Source organism: Dicentrarchus labrax, unplaced genomic scaffold, assembly GCF_905237075.1.
Source record: "Dicentrarchus labrax unplaced genomic scaffold, dlabrax2021, whole genome shotgun sequence".
Classification (NCBI taxonomy): domain Eukaryota; kingdom Metazoa; phylum Chordata; class Actinopteri; family Moronidae; genus Dicentrarchus; species Dicentrarchus labrax.
The window spans coordinates 14,550,165-14,564,383 of NW_026136706.1; the positions used below are offsets into that span (position 1 = coordinate 14,550,165).

The 14,219-nt window shown below is 38.5% G+C and overlaps 1 protein-coding gene across 8 annotated transcripts in view; it reads right to left on the bottom strand.

The window, feature by feature from the left end:
- Window positions 1-14,219, bottom strand: part of LOC127365830 (bromodomain adjacent to zinc finger domain protein 2B) — a 49,694-nt gene that overhangs the window by 25,852 nt on the left and 9,623 nt on the right. The gene's annotated exons all lie outside the window — the stretch shown is intronic.

The window sequence follows — 14,219 nt, forward strand, 5'->3', positions numbered from 1 at the left end:
CCATCTTGAGCTAATGTAAGCATGTGAGGTGAAAGACATCTCAAGCAGCAGGATGCAGGTCTTATGAAAGCACATATATGCTAATGTATTGGAGATGGTTTACAGAACAAATTACTTTGACTGAATCAAAGTCACGTTCACATGAACTCCACAAGCATAATGCAGGTTGTCAACTCAGAATAAAAAAAATATCTCTGAACACGAAAACAAACAAACTTACGTAGCACAAAATGGCATGAATCATTTAAATGTAGCCAATAATACAAACACTCTGTAAGCATTATGATGGCGGTATCTCAAACTGTTGCATTAAACAACATTTCTCAAGATAATTCCTCTCTTCAAACATGACTGACTAAAAGCATATTTACATTTCTGTTTTTCATGTACAGATAAATACTACACATTCTCTTAACCCTGTGGCTATGCAAACTGGCTTGTATAATAAAATAAGGTGGATCAAATGGTGGTTAGTTAGTGGCTGGGAAAATGTACTTTGGGCAGAAGGTAGGGAAAATGCCTCATCAGACTGCCAGTCCATCACAGGTGTAAGAGCACGCTGCAACCAAAAGACTATTTTTTAAAGATTCCAGTCCCCTTGACAGGTATGTGCTTTGTAATATAAAGGGAAACTGAAACACCAACAGGAGACACATGCAAACAGAATAAGCCCAGATCAAACACAGGAACTTCCTGCTGTGAAGAGACAAAGCTAACCAACGAAGCCTACATGTTGCCTTGGATACAAAAACAGCTCAACAGAAATCATACAGCTAGCCTCAAAGCTAACCTTACAAAACCACTGATTTAAACGAAGCGTGCAATTAGTTTTCCTTTTGCCTCCTTTGTTACTGTACTGTTATATGCTATCTATTTGGATCTTTAAAAAAAAGGCCTGCAGTCTTTTTGTTTTGTTGTTGTTGTTCTTTTTGTTGTTACTTGCTCAACTGGCTCTTAATGTCAAATAACTCGTATTCTGTAAGCCTAAGGCGAGTTGTTCACTGGTTTATTAGCTCAAATAAATAGTTTGACATTTTCGGAAATATTCACTCTCATGTCTGTACGGCAATATGAAGCTACAGCCATCAGCCAGTTAGCTTAACTCATTAGGCCTAACAACTATTTTCACTTATTTGACTTATCATCGCAGACATACTTATTATAAAGACTGGCAACGGGATAACGGCTCTGACAGAATCTGCCTATAAGCATGCGCACAGCCGCGAACGGCGTACCTTTTTTATACTTCAGTATTTGCAATGAACAAGATATAAAACATTTATTTTTTAGAAGTGCTGGGTGATTGATTTTGTTACTTCCCCCTTTATGCTAAGCTAACTGGCTGCAGCTTCATATTTATCCACGTCTCGGCAAGAAAGAGAATGAGCATATTTCCCAAAATGCCAAACTGTTTTATTAAACTGAATGCAGAGGTAAATAGTGAAAAATAAAAACAACATTAAAGAACTGTTCTGACCCAAGTGAAGTAAATAAAATAGGGCAAATTATGAAGATCTGAGAGTTTATCATATAATGAGCATTTTTTTTGGTCCGTCATAGTGTTGTTATGTTTTGGGTGCAGATAAGCATTTCTTCTTTATTGTGTGTTCTTCCTTGTCCATGTTATCTTCTTGCACAGTAACAGATGGATGATGCTAACCATGATAATCCAGTAACAAAGTCATCAGCATGGATCAGCAGTATTCGGACAGCAAACAGGTTCTTTTCAGCAAATGGAAGGTATACGCAAGAAACAGAAAGAGGTAGAGAAACAGAGTGTCTTGACACTGTTTTAAGATAGAGAGCTGCATCTCTCAAAGTCCTCTGTCTCTTCTCCACCAATATGTGATGAAACAGAGTAAGTGCATGAAAAAAAAAACATAAATACGTCAAGTTCTGGCAATAATTGCTATGTGTTCCTGGTGGCCTACTAATTAGCATTACATCACTATATTAAATACACCTCCTCAGACATTAACATCTCCTTGATTGATTCCATACATGGTTGCTTTGACACCAGCTGCAGTCTTCCAGTCTGTTTATCATCACACTAAACACAATTAACTCCTTCTGCTATGATGTAAAAATAAGCAATGCCACTCACAGTTTGGCCTCAGTGATTTTCTGGATGGGAAGAAATAAAGGGGAAAGTAAAAAACAGACAGACTGAAACCTTCCCACTGGTTGACAGAGGTAAAGCAAATGAAAAAAGGCCATTCAGTCCCCCACTTGCCGTTCTTTCTCTGAGGTCACCCAGAAGACCAGCTGAAATGAAGTCAGTTATTTGTGAAGGTTTTCTGTGTGTGCACGCACGAGATGTGCGGGATGAGAGCTCGCTGTGGGGCAAGCTTCTGCGGTCAAAGACTGACAGAAAATGGAGTGTGTGGGTTCGCTGCAGCTAGGTGCATAACAAGTTCAACGGTACACCCACAGTTCAGTTGATATACCATGCTCCTATGAGTTTCAATCAGTTCTTCATTCTGCCCATGTCTTCTGATGACAAGTTATTGTTCCTGGCCCTGACTCCTACTCTACCTGGAAAGTGATGAAGTGTTCTGTCGGAGCCATCGCACCAGCTATGGAGGGAAACTTTAGACTGACCTGCATCGAGGGCCAAACTACAGTAACACACAGTATTACTCACAGAGGCATTTTCAAGGCCAACTAATGCCTACTGCAGTATGTTTGATGATGGTGCAATATGGGGGGGATTTATGAACCTAATAAAAACATTTTTCTATTTTCTATGGTAGTATTTTCAAATGGAAACTAACACACTTGTGCAATTCAGGTAAACGGAAGTGGTTATTTAATAAGGTGACACTAGAGAGTAGGTTTTCAGGATGCAATGAATAAAGTTACATTTGAGCAATTTTTCATTAAAGCCAATATATGTAAACCTCTGCAATGCTCTTCCCCTCACAGTGGTTTAAAACTGCCCAAGCTAAGCCTCAACTAAACTTATTTTTCTAGGGTTTCTATAAATACAACACTCTTTTCAGTTGATGGTGTTTAAGTACACTACTTACCATGCTGGCATAAGAGAGGAGCTGTGCAGAGTGATTAAAACGGAAAACACGGCATTGCTATACAATCAATACTCTGCATTAAGGCCGAGTTTACCATTCATCTCAGGTTTGCTCTCTGCAGCAACTCAGGGCCCCTTCTTTATGACCATGCGGGAGACAAAAGAAGCCATGTGCTTTCCAGAGGTTGTGTTCATTAGTGTGTACAAGGGTGGTTGTCATCAAGGATGTAAATGTTCGGATGAGAGCTGCTGGCTGTAGGCTGTAAATAAGGAGTCTATAGAGCGAATGGTCAACAACCCTGACTATTACTTTTGGCAAGCAGATGGCAGAGCAGTGTTGGTTACACTGGAGAGCTTCTGGGATGCTCTATGACACTCAAAACAGTGGGAGTCTCACTTGCACTAAATGTGATCCATACGAAAGCCTTCCCTAGTGTTACTAAACACCTTCAAACACCATCTATTCCCTAAATGTCCTGTCTCAGCCATAGTCTTTTATGCATTAGTGTAATCACATATTTGACCTCCTATGCAAGAACGCACACATGCCCAGCAAAGAGATCCACCTGTGCTCATGCCATCGGGATAATAATACATTTTTGCTCTTGAGAAATACCAGAAACATAACGCGTAGGCATTCGGTTATCTTTTTTTAAGGGCACATCCATCTTTTAGGGAGACCGTCACACCAAAAAATGAATTTGTGTTTGTATCGACTGCTTCAAACAAGTATTGAATGCTACCACGAATACAGTGGAAAGTTTCATAGTTAACGAGGCAAATGTACTCTGATGGATGATGTGAGGCCTCAGTATAACAAATGTTCCAAGAAATGCATTTGTCCTTCACAGCAGTGTTAGCACAGTTTGCAGTTTGCATGTGGATCATTTTCATGAGGAGTGATCTGGGGGTGGGACGTGGCGCCTGGAAACAGGAGTCCCACATGTTCTTCACAGACTGACATCCATCATGAACACGTTCTTATAGCTCCTGCCTACTGCTGCCCCATCAACAGCAAGCATTAGCCATAAATTGTGTAGCTCAGCCTGCAGTTTTTAATTAGACACATACAGAGAAGAAGGAAGGGGGGGGGCGGGGGGGAGAGAGAGAGAGAGAGAGAGAGAGAGAGAGAGAGAGAGAGAGAGAGAGAGAGAGAGAGAGAGAGAGAGAGAGAGCACAAGTAATTTCATGCATCTCCCAATCAGCTACTATTAATCTGTTGTTGTTGGCATAGAAAAAGCAGGTGGTACAGGGAGAAAGTCATCTGGTTGACATTTACATTGTTAATGTGCTGTTAAAGCAGTGCATTTTCCAATAGAAATGCTACACTTAATATAAATGAACCATTAACTGTAAAAATTAGAGCTACCTGTTCATAGCCTCACATGCAGTGAGTCCGTAGTATTTGCAGTGTTTTACTGTTTTCTAAAGGGAGGAGTCAAGCCAACTCTTGTTAAAAGATAATCACATACACCAAATTATCATCATTACACAACTTCCCACTACACCCTCCTTGTTTACTCCTGCATCACTTGTTCACCATCATTTGCTGAAAGCATCATTATAATGAGTATTTTTTTCTGATAAGGAAAGTGAAAAGGAAGTGAGGATTTTGCTCACTGGGGGCATAAAATGGGTATACAAAATTTGTGACTTGTGAATTTTTGCCCCCCAAAAGTTGATGTCCACGAGCTGCCTTGGTGGGAACAATCTGTACATTCAGGACTTGACTGTGAAATACTAGAACACAAGCAGGCAAAATATTTGTAACAGTTTTCTTTGCCACTTATTCTTACGTTAATCACTGTCAACGGGGAAAACCTTCGCCATTTCAAAAATATTTCCATGCCACTGATAAGAAAAACTACATAGTAATGTGTGTTTACTTAGTCCAGACTCCACACTTTCAATGTGTATGATAAAAATGCCAATTTCAACAAAATATTGTTTGCATTGCAACTTCAATTATTCACAGAAAGCAAGGTGGTAATGCAGCTGGACTGCGACTTAAAATGTTATACAAATTCAGCAGTTGAATACTTCAGTTGAGTGTTATTGAAAGATGTGTATTTGCATGTAAACCGAAAAAAACCCAGCTTGCATATAAATCAGGTGCAATCATCTGACAGGAAGCATAGCTACAAATTGAACATGAGTGTATTATGCTGGTGCAAAGGTTATTTTTCATGCTGCACTGCTAAATAACACAGGGTAAAAAACCCCTCCTACTATTTTAGATTCGACTGTAAAAGAAGACACCCTTGTGACATTATGAGTATTGCTTATTTGCTTGTTAGACAAAAATCTGTGAGGAGGCCATTTAGTGGATTATGCTACAGAACTACATTATGACAAAAATCAGCCCAAAGTGTTTTATCAATCAACTATGCGTCAGATGTCCTGACATGAAAGATGGTGTGATGTATGATGGTGTGATTTTGCCTATGTATCATGTCATAGACAATCAGGATAAAAAGTAAAAGGTTTGGTCAATCTTTAAGGCTTGACACCGCAATGTCAATAACACCCTCATTCTTTAAATGATCAAAGGAAGAGCATTTATGTACAGTAAAACATGGGGCCTAACAGGGCTTTTAACCCATTTCTCCCCACTGTCCATGACCAAGATGAAATAAAAGGCAACCAGGATCAAGGTAAACATCGCTATCACAGCTTTTTCATTCCCAGCGCCTCTCTCTCACTCTCCAAAGAGTACAACATAAATCACATGGCAACCGTAATGGGAAGTGGGACTGCAGTGTGCCAAATGAAGCAATAAAACAGATCCCGAGTGTCCCTTTCAAAGCATTAGTCACACAGTGTCCATATGTCCACTGCTTTATTGAAGCAGACGATGCTGGTTATATTCAAACACACACCTGTGCACACACTGAATGTCCTTAATGAAGGTCAAATTTATAGAAAAAGTGAGATAATCAGGAATTTGGCACTGCACCATTACAGCTAAATAATGGGAGGCTGCCAAAAAGAAGAACAACATTTTCAATAGCTGGACTCTTGCATCGGGCTTCTAATGGAGATGCATGAGGACTGACACATCACATCTCTACACAAGTCGCTTTGATGTGGAGAACCATGGGATTTATACTCCCATAACACATTTTTGGAACACAAAGAAACAAGACGGGCCCTCAAAACTCCAGACAGGGAGGAACAAGCGTGATTAAGACAACATGGATTAACATGATACACCGACAGAAGCATGAGACCTTCCGCTTTGACACATACTTCAGAGTCTGCAGTGAAGTCTGAAACTAAAGATATAGCAACACTCTGCTGTTGTCCTTAGTCGCATAAGTTATTCAATTGCTGAACCATCAGTTGCCCAACTTCTCCTACAGTATAAGCAGTAAGCACCACACACTCATCGACCAGCTTAGGGCTTAATAAAAAAGAAAAAGGTCTCAACATACTCACTTCTTTTGCAGCACACCGCCTACAAGGCTAATATTCACCTTTATATTGTCAATCAAACCCTCGTAATATTATTAACAGTGTATGTGGCAGTGAAAATGCATAATAATGGCAATACATATAGCCTTTAGAAATAAAAGGAAAATTAACTGAACAAATTTGAAACGGTGTACTTTAGGTTACACCTGTAGACATGGTGTCACCGGCTGACAGGTTTTCCAGGCAGCCATTTGGAAGCCATTCAGTGTGAAAAAGTAATAATTACCTCCTCAATGTGCACAATGAAACAAAGTTGTCCACACCACAGCTGCACGGTCCTTTCAATTCTCCGTTTGTTATGTTTGGAAATTAAATTCGGCACATTAGGTAGGAAAAAGGGAATGATTTGAGATGCTACAAAGAATTCATTTGGAGCCAATATAATGGACAAAGGAGACATAAGTGTGCAGATTTTAAAAATCATTTTTAATGGTGTTTTTTCTTGATATGGAAACAGTGCGGTTTTCAAGAGAGCTCAAAGATACTTTGCTGATTTCACAGTTCATAACAGAGTTTCTAAACATGAAAAGTGGGCATGGAGAGGGTTTAGGAGGCACTATTTGGCAAGGTAACAAAATGAGTATATCTAAACACGAATTATTTATTGTTACAGCACATAAGCCAGTGAAATGTTGAATCTAACAGATTTCCTAACTGTATGAAATTTGCATTTATAATCAAGAGAGAAGATACAGTACTCTTGTGAAATGTCTCTATCACCAGCGCCGGAGGCTAAACATACTGTAGTACAGAATTAATAATTCCTGCCTGGATAGAGCTGCCTTGAATAACACAGGTCTGATCGGTACAACCTGATTAAAAAATGTGAGCTTGTGCAAAAAACACTGAATGCTGAAGATCATTCAAATATTTTCTAAAACAACATTGTGAAAAACATTTTTGCACGGTTTGTATAACTGACCTAATTTAAGCATTTTAAAATGCTCAAATCACTGTACAGCTGACCACACTACAGTGTGCTTAAATACAAAGCCAAAACTTATATGCATGCACACATATTTTCCCAGGTTTCCCTCAAAGGAGACTTGAACCACAATAAAAACAATATTAGCAATTTTAAGTTTTTAACTGCTCATATTAGAGAGATGAAAGAGTGTGTAACTTGAATTTCTCCACTGAGCTTTGTATTTTGCTTACGGTAGAACATTTACAGTATCCCAAATCTGGCAATTTAACTGTTGAACCACTCAGTTACTAAGACTCTAATGAAGAAACGCTGAAAGTTTAATTTAGCTCATTCAAAAGTGATTTTCAGGTTCATTTTTCCCCAAATGTACAGTGAAATGAAACTTAGCAGTGCTTCTCTGTGAAAAAGCCTACTGCTACATTTCCTGTTATAGCAACCTTAAACCTGACAGGCCACAAACAGAAGTGGAGAACAATCAAAGAAAGACAGTGCGTCATCTATTATGTAATCCAGTTTACAATGGTAATGGTTCAACTAATTATATGAATGATGAAATGAGAGTTGAGCCCAATGGATGATTGTTTGCATTGCTGTATAATTTAGACTAAATATGAGTGTGATGTACATTAAAATAAAATGTATCCATTTTCACACTTTATTCCATAATGCTCTGGCAATTCTGCATGTCACCTTCGAAATAAAAGAGTTATCTGTGGAAAGGCTGCACAAGAGCCCCAGACTGAACAATTTGGCACACAGTCCCTGTTGACATTCAGCTGCTGTTAGTCATTAAATCAAAGGTTATCAGACACTGAAGTGTCAAAGGCAAATATCTAACACTTTTGCCATCCAGAGTTCTTTGTTCAAGGCAGCAGGAGTAACTGTGTTTCCCTTTATAATTTTAGAAAAGTAATAGGTGAAGGTTATAAATTAAATAGGGCATTTCATTATTTTAAAATATGCTAATTCTTCTGGGATAAAACGCAGGACAATGTGCTCTGAGATGAGAAAGACGGGGGGAAAAAAAGTCTTATTTTGATAGTGCTCAAAAACACCTGAAATTCATTTGAGAGTTAATACTAAGCGCACGGTGCATGCAGCTGTGGCTTCAATGGATGTGGGAGAGTCACTTGGGATACTCATCAGACTATTTTTATTTTGATGAATGTGAGGGGAAAATAACTAATTTCCTGTCTGCCTCTGAGGCATCTTCACAAAAAGAGCTCCTTCTCTGCTGCTAAATGAATATTTCCATCAACTACTTGCACTACTTCAGACACTGTGTACTCTACAGTATCATGTAGTGCTAACAAAGACTATATGGTGCTAGACACCCCTCAACACTTAAAGTAACCATGAAAAGAAGTGGACATTTTAATACATCTGACATAGTATTCTACCAGAGACCACTAAGGTCGGGCTACCGATGCTTCGTTTCTAAAATCTGGAATACAAAAGGATGAGCACTGAATTTGTTTTTGTTTGAGACTATTGCTGCTTCCGCTTCATAACATTAAAATTTTAAAAAAGGCCACATTTTGTGATACTATGCCTGTAGGAATAGTTTTCATCCAAACTGCTGAGTGAGTTGGCTTTAAATCAGTGGTGACAACATGCAAAAGCATCATATTACAAGGTAAATGCAGGTAACAGTGCCCTTCAAATGTAGCCACAGCACAGACAGAGAAGTCCCTTACAAGTTCTTTAGCCTTTCTCTTAAGTGCAATAAAATTAGATGACATATAAACCTCTCTTTGTAACTGAGACATTTTAGTGTACTCTGACCACATACCCTAAGTCCAGTTGTAGTTTGTAGGCCACAGTTCCTATCTCTTCGAATACTTAAATACTAGTATTTTATGTCAGTTTGTAGTGCATATATAATTATTTTTAAATATTTAGTTTTGAAAAGGAAGCAATGTTTAACTTGTTGGCATATGTTATTTTTTTTGCTAACTTTGGTTATACTGTCCAGCCAGCAATAACACAACAGTGTATTTTGTTGCATGCAAAAGCTATGTCTCAGATGAAGCTGCTGCTTTTTAATCGGTTATCAGTCCATTTCCCTTTACTGTTTCTGATGTGACAGAAAAAATACACACATGAATGTACAAAAGGGGAGTTTTAGTTCCAGGGGCTATCTAGTTGAAACCCAACAGAGTCATTGGAATTAAAGAAGAGATCAAGATGTGCATTGGCAGCATTTCATTGATAAGATAGCTATTCAAAAACAAAAAAAATAAATTAAAGAATGAACCCCTGTGGCACTCCACACACTCAAAGAGCTGATAAAGAAACAGCACAAAGATTCCTGACAGATAACCAGATATGCCCACCTACCTTCTAAAGCCGAACAACGGGATGCCATGACCATATGTTACACAAAAGGTAGCACAGAGTGAGACAATGTCTGTTAAGTGTAGCACTAGCCACATTGTAAATCATCAGTCAATCATCAATACTGTTGTTGTTGCTGAAATTACAACACAACAGCTCTATGGATGTGCTTTACTTTAACCCCAATCGAGAATCAACAGATATTGTCATCAGTTTGCCATATCTCGCTGAAACATTTTATATTATTATAACCTGAGGGCTAACCAAACGCTATCTAATGTATCTGCCTGCGGCCTTTTTGTTTTTAAAATTGTCTACAGCCATGCCTTCAGGACAGTACGAGGTCAGTCTGGCATAGGCCAATCTAATGTTGATATGCAAACACATGCATACTTTTAGTTACCACCTGTAAGCCCAATGAGGAGCAGAATGTGTCCCTTGGTAATATTGTCATTACAGGGCATCTGTATGAGGACAGTGTGAAACAGACCTCCTTGCTCACACACACAGACTTACTAATAGAAAATCTTCACACAGTTCCTGTTTGTAAAACTCAACAAGCACTGCCCTCTGAAAGCTGTGCGCAGCCAGGCCTGAAGGGGAGGAAAAGGTGCATGGCATGGCAGTTTAATATCATCCTCTTTACAGACGGAAAAACAACTTGCTTGTATGGGTAGCTCCATACGTTCAGTCTCAAATTTAGCAGAACACATAAAAATCAAATTTTACTGGAATGTGGAACATGCTATTAAGTGTTTGCATGAAGCGAAGAGCAAAGCAGTGAGTGGCTTATGACTACAGGAAGCTGACTGGCAAACCTTTATAATGTGTATGGATAACATGCTATTTATATTTAATGTTAATTCAAGATTAGTGTGAATTAATACAGATTTAATCAAAAATGTATGCAATATTTTGATTGTCAGAAAATAAAACTATTCTAAAAAAAATAACACAATGGAATGAATGAAGATTGATGTGTTGTATAAATATCAATATAATGAATAATAAGAATCCGGGTAGGAAAACAACACTTCACTTTTTCTGAAGGATGCCACTCAAATCCAAACATTTGCTCCTGAATATTTAGGCTACGTGAATACAATATTCATTTTACTGCAGGAGGACAGTCAATGCATAACAATGAGATTTGCTAATGAAATCAACCATCAAGTTGAAATGCATACATATTAAACTGGGGTCTCAATGTCATTTGCCTTTTGCATTGTTTATTCCTTTACCTCATTTTCCCCAAGGTTCATTCAATATTTTATTCTGACTTAGATTTGTTTACAGCCAAATAATGACTGCATATCACAGTTATATTCTGTGTGCCTGTGTTATCTGTGTAATGAGAAGAGCCATTACCAAATTAATATTATTTGCATAAACATTTTCACCTTAGTAAATTATTTATTTTGAGTCAAACAATGTTAATGACAACCACTTGCCAAATTGAAGCCATGCGATATATCTATACTCCTGAGGAATCTCTTCCATTAACAATGTTGTTTAGAACTCAGATCAATTACAATAATTCTGTAACAACATGAAATAAATGGAGCTTAACAGTTGCCATGTATTGGTTTTGTAAATCCTACAGTGATTTATTTTATACTGTTTTAAAGGGGTCTATGCTTCCTCATTAAACAGAAACAACAAACACCAGTTTCATGATTACACATGCAATCTCTCTCTAAAAAATTGACATTTAAATCCTTTTTCACTAGCTGAGTAAACAATGGAAGTGAGATAATTGATCATGTGCTAGGGGATCGCTGTGAGCGGCAGAAGGTCACCGCCCGCCAGCAAAGCTGATAGGGAAAATGCCGTTGATGCTCCCGAGCTGCCATTTTTCTTCCCTGACAAAGACTCCATCTGCCACCAAGCCATTTGCAGCTTCCGAGTCAGAATATCAATGATTTCCAACCATTCTACATCGCAGCGTTCACCTTGGTGTCACCTCTACCGCTGTCTGAGCGCTGACACCACAGATCCTCTCTGGGAAGGTCCTGTGGACTGCCAACAAAACTCATCCAGCTAAGTGGCATTTATGTTGCTCAAGAAGGAGAAGTATGGCATTAGCTTTTTTTTCTTAAGATCTGGGATCAAGCAGCTGCAAGGATTCAGAATTTCTGGTTTACTCTAAAAAAGAACAAATCCATGAAATCAGTAGCAAAATCAAGCATGCCTGGTAACGCATCTGGTAGATCATATACAATGTATCATGGCTAAGTCCCTACCACAGCGGCCCAGGTTAAATTCCAACTCATGCTGGTGACTATATGTCATCCTCTCTCTCTCTCCCCTGCCTTTCCTGTCTCTTTCCAGCTAAATTTGAAATAAAACAGAAATGCCAAAACATAATCTTACCCCCCAAAAAAGAAAAAAATTCAAGCCTTCCAAAAAATTACAAGATGACATACTTGGAAGCTTTTCTCAAAAGATGCACAGCAGGATCTTTATTTTGTGATGCACAATGTTGCTGTGAGCTGATGAAAAATCCCTGTCGTCCAATGAAGACGGAACAGCAGGCAGCTGGCCATGACCATCCAAGAAAATTCAATTTTCCTCAATGCCATCTGCACACCTCAGAGACGCTCTTGCAGGCCTACAATCTTCCAATAAGCTCCCAAGTAGACCATATAAGTGATCTCCCAAAACCCAGGCCTGCCTGACCTATCACCCCAGAATAGAAGCATATATAATTAATTCAGCTTTATTGACAACATACTAGCCTCTGTGACTGCAGCTGCCTGAAACTCAAACCACTCTCTGCTTTACTACATTGTCCCAGTAGTCTTATCCATGTTGAGCAGACACAAGTTGCTCCATATAAATCCATACCTCTGCCTTTCCTATCTTAAATATTATATTACTCCTCTCAAAGCAGCAGGCTACAGATCAGCAGAGAAACCTAAGAGTACATAATGAAATAGAGACAATGCCTGAACACCAGCCACTACAACGTGTGCCACCTATGGGTTGATTTGCTCTACATACCAGGAAGTAAGTACTATAGTTGGTGCTTCTCCAAATGGACAGACTACATAAATGAAATGAGACTATAAATTCAATATTTTGTTTAGTTATTTTCTTAGTTTGGCAACCACAGCATTTTGGATCCAACTAAATGGGTCTTTAACGTTAATGTACATCCTCTAAACATGCCCACTTTTAACTGCCGACCAATCCACAAAACCACGTAGAAAGACTTTTTCTCCCTTCAGATGAGCTCTATTCTAGTCTCTCTTTGTCCCTCAATCAGACGTGACTTCATCCTTCATTTAAGAGAAGCTGATAAGACCGGTGAACCATCATCAAGAATTTACTGTGATTTACAGTAATACAAAAATATCAAAAAGGACTGACGGAGAATGTTCTGAAATGGCCTAATGTAGAGAAAAATATCTTTAGAAGTTTCTCTTGTTTTGCAGAAGCAAATATGTCTGGCATTCATTCTATATTTCTAATAAGATATGCAGCAACTTATCTGTTTTTCCCTATAAGCCCCACAGTTTTATGTTCTCATGGTATCTTTGTGTTGTTGTTTAACACATGTAAGTGCAGAACCAGGAACAATCTGCCACTTCAGTCATAAACTGTGGACTGGTCCTCTGACCTGACTATAGTTTGAGATGAAGGATTTGTACATGTCAAGATGATTAATCTAATAAGGCAACATGATGTAACCACTTTGTACATATTGCTGCTATTCTTAGAAGCTAAATATGGCTCTGTATTCATTAAACTGTCTGCCAACAGTCAATGTCAATGCAGAATCCATACAACAAATACATCTCATAGTTTCATCATTCACACGAGTCTTTGATTTGCCATTAACAGAATTCTTTCATCATTTCACTTTTCCTTCCTGCATGTATTTTAGTCCCCTTCTGGACAGAAAAATGTGGAGGGCAAAAAGAAGAGTGGGCTCTTATATATACACACACTACCACATCATATTACATCGCAACAGCAATCTGTTCGCTCTTTTGGCAAAGTCACAAAATATAACCTCCTCTGTAAAGATACACTATTAACTGAAGCATATGAATATTTAAAAATGGCATATCTCAGCCTCCCTCTCTTACACACATACGGAACACACAAAAAGAGTATGCATATTAAAACATACCACTGACTAGTCCATAAAGCTTCCCACACTCTCATTTAAGACTTGGAACTGTTCAGAAAATTATGATACCAGTATGCATAGCCCTACTGTTATATATACACACCATATGAGAACTTCACTGAATATAAATGTCACTGGAAGTGATGGATAACAGGTCCTGCTTCCCTTAGTCTCCCTTAAAAGTTACAGTGTTTTTGCATTTAGGAGGATCTACTGGCATAAATGCAATATAATATTCATAGGTATGTTTTAATTAGTGTATATTAACCTGAAGGGAGCAGGTCCTCCTTTATGGCGTCAGCCATGTCGAACCA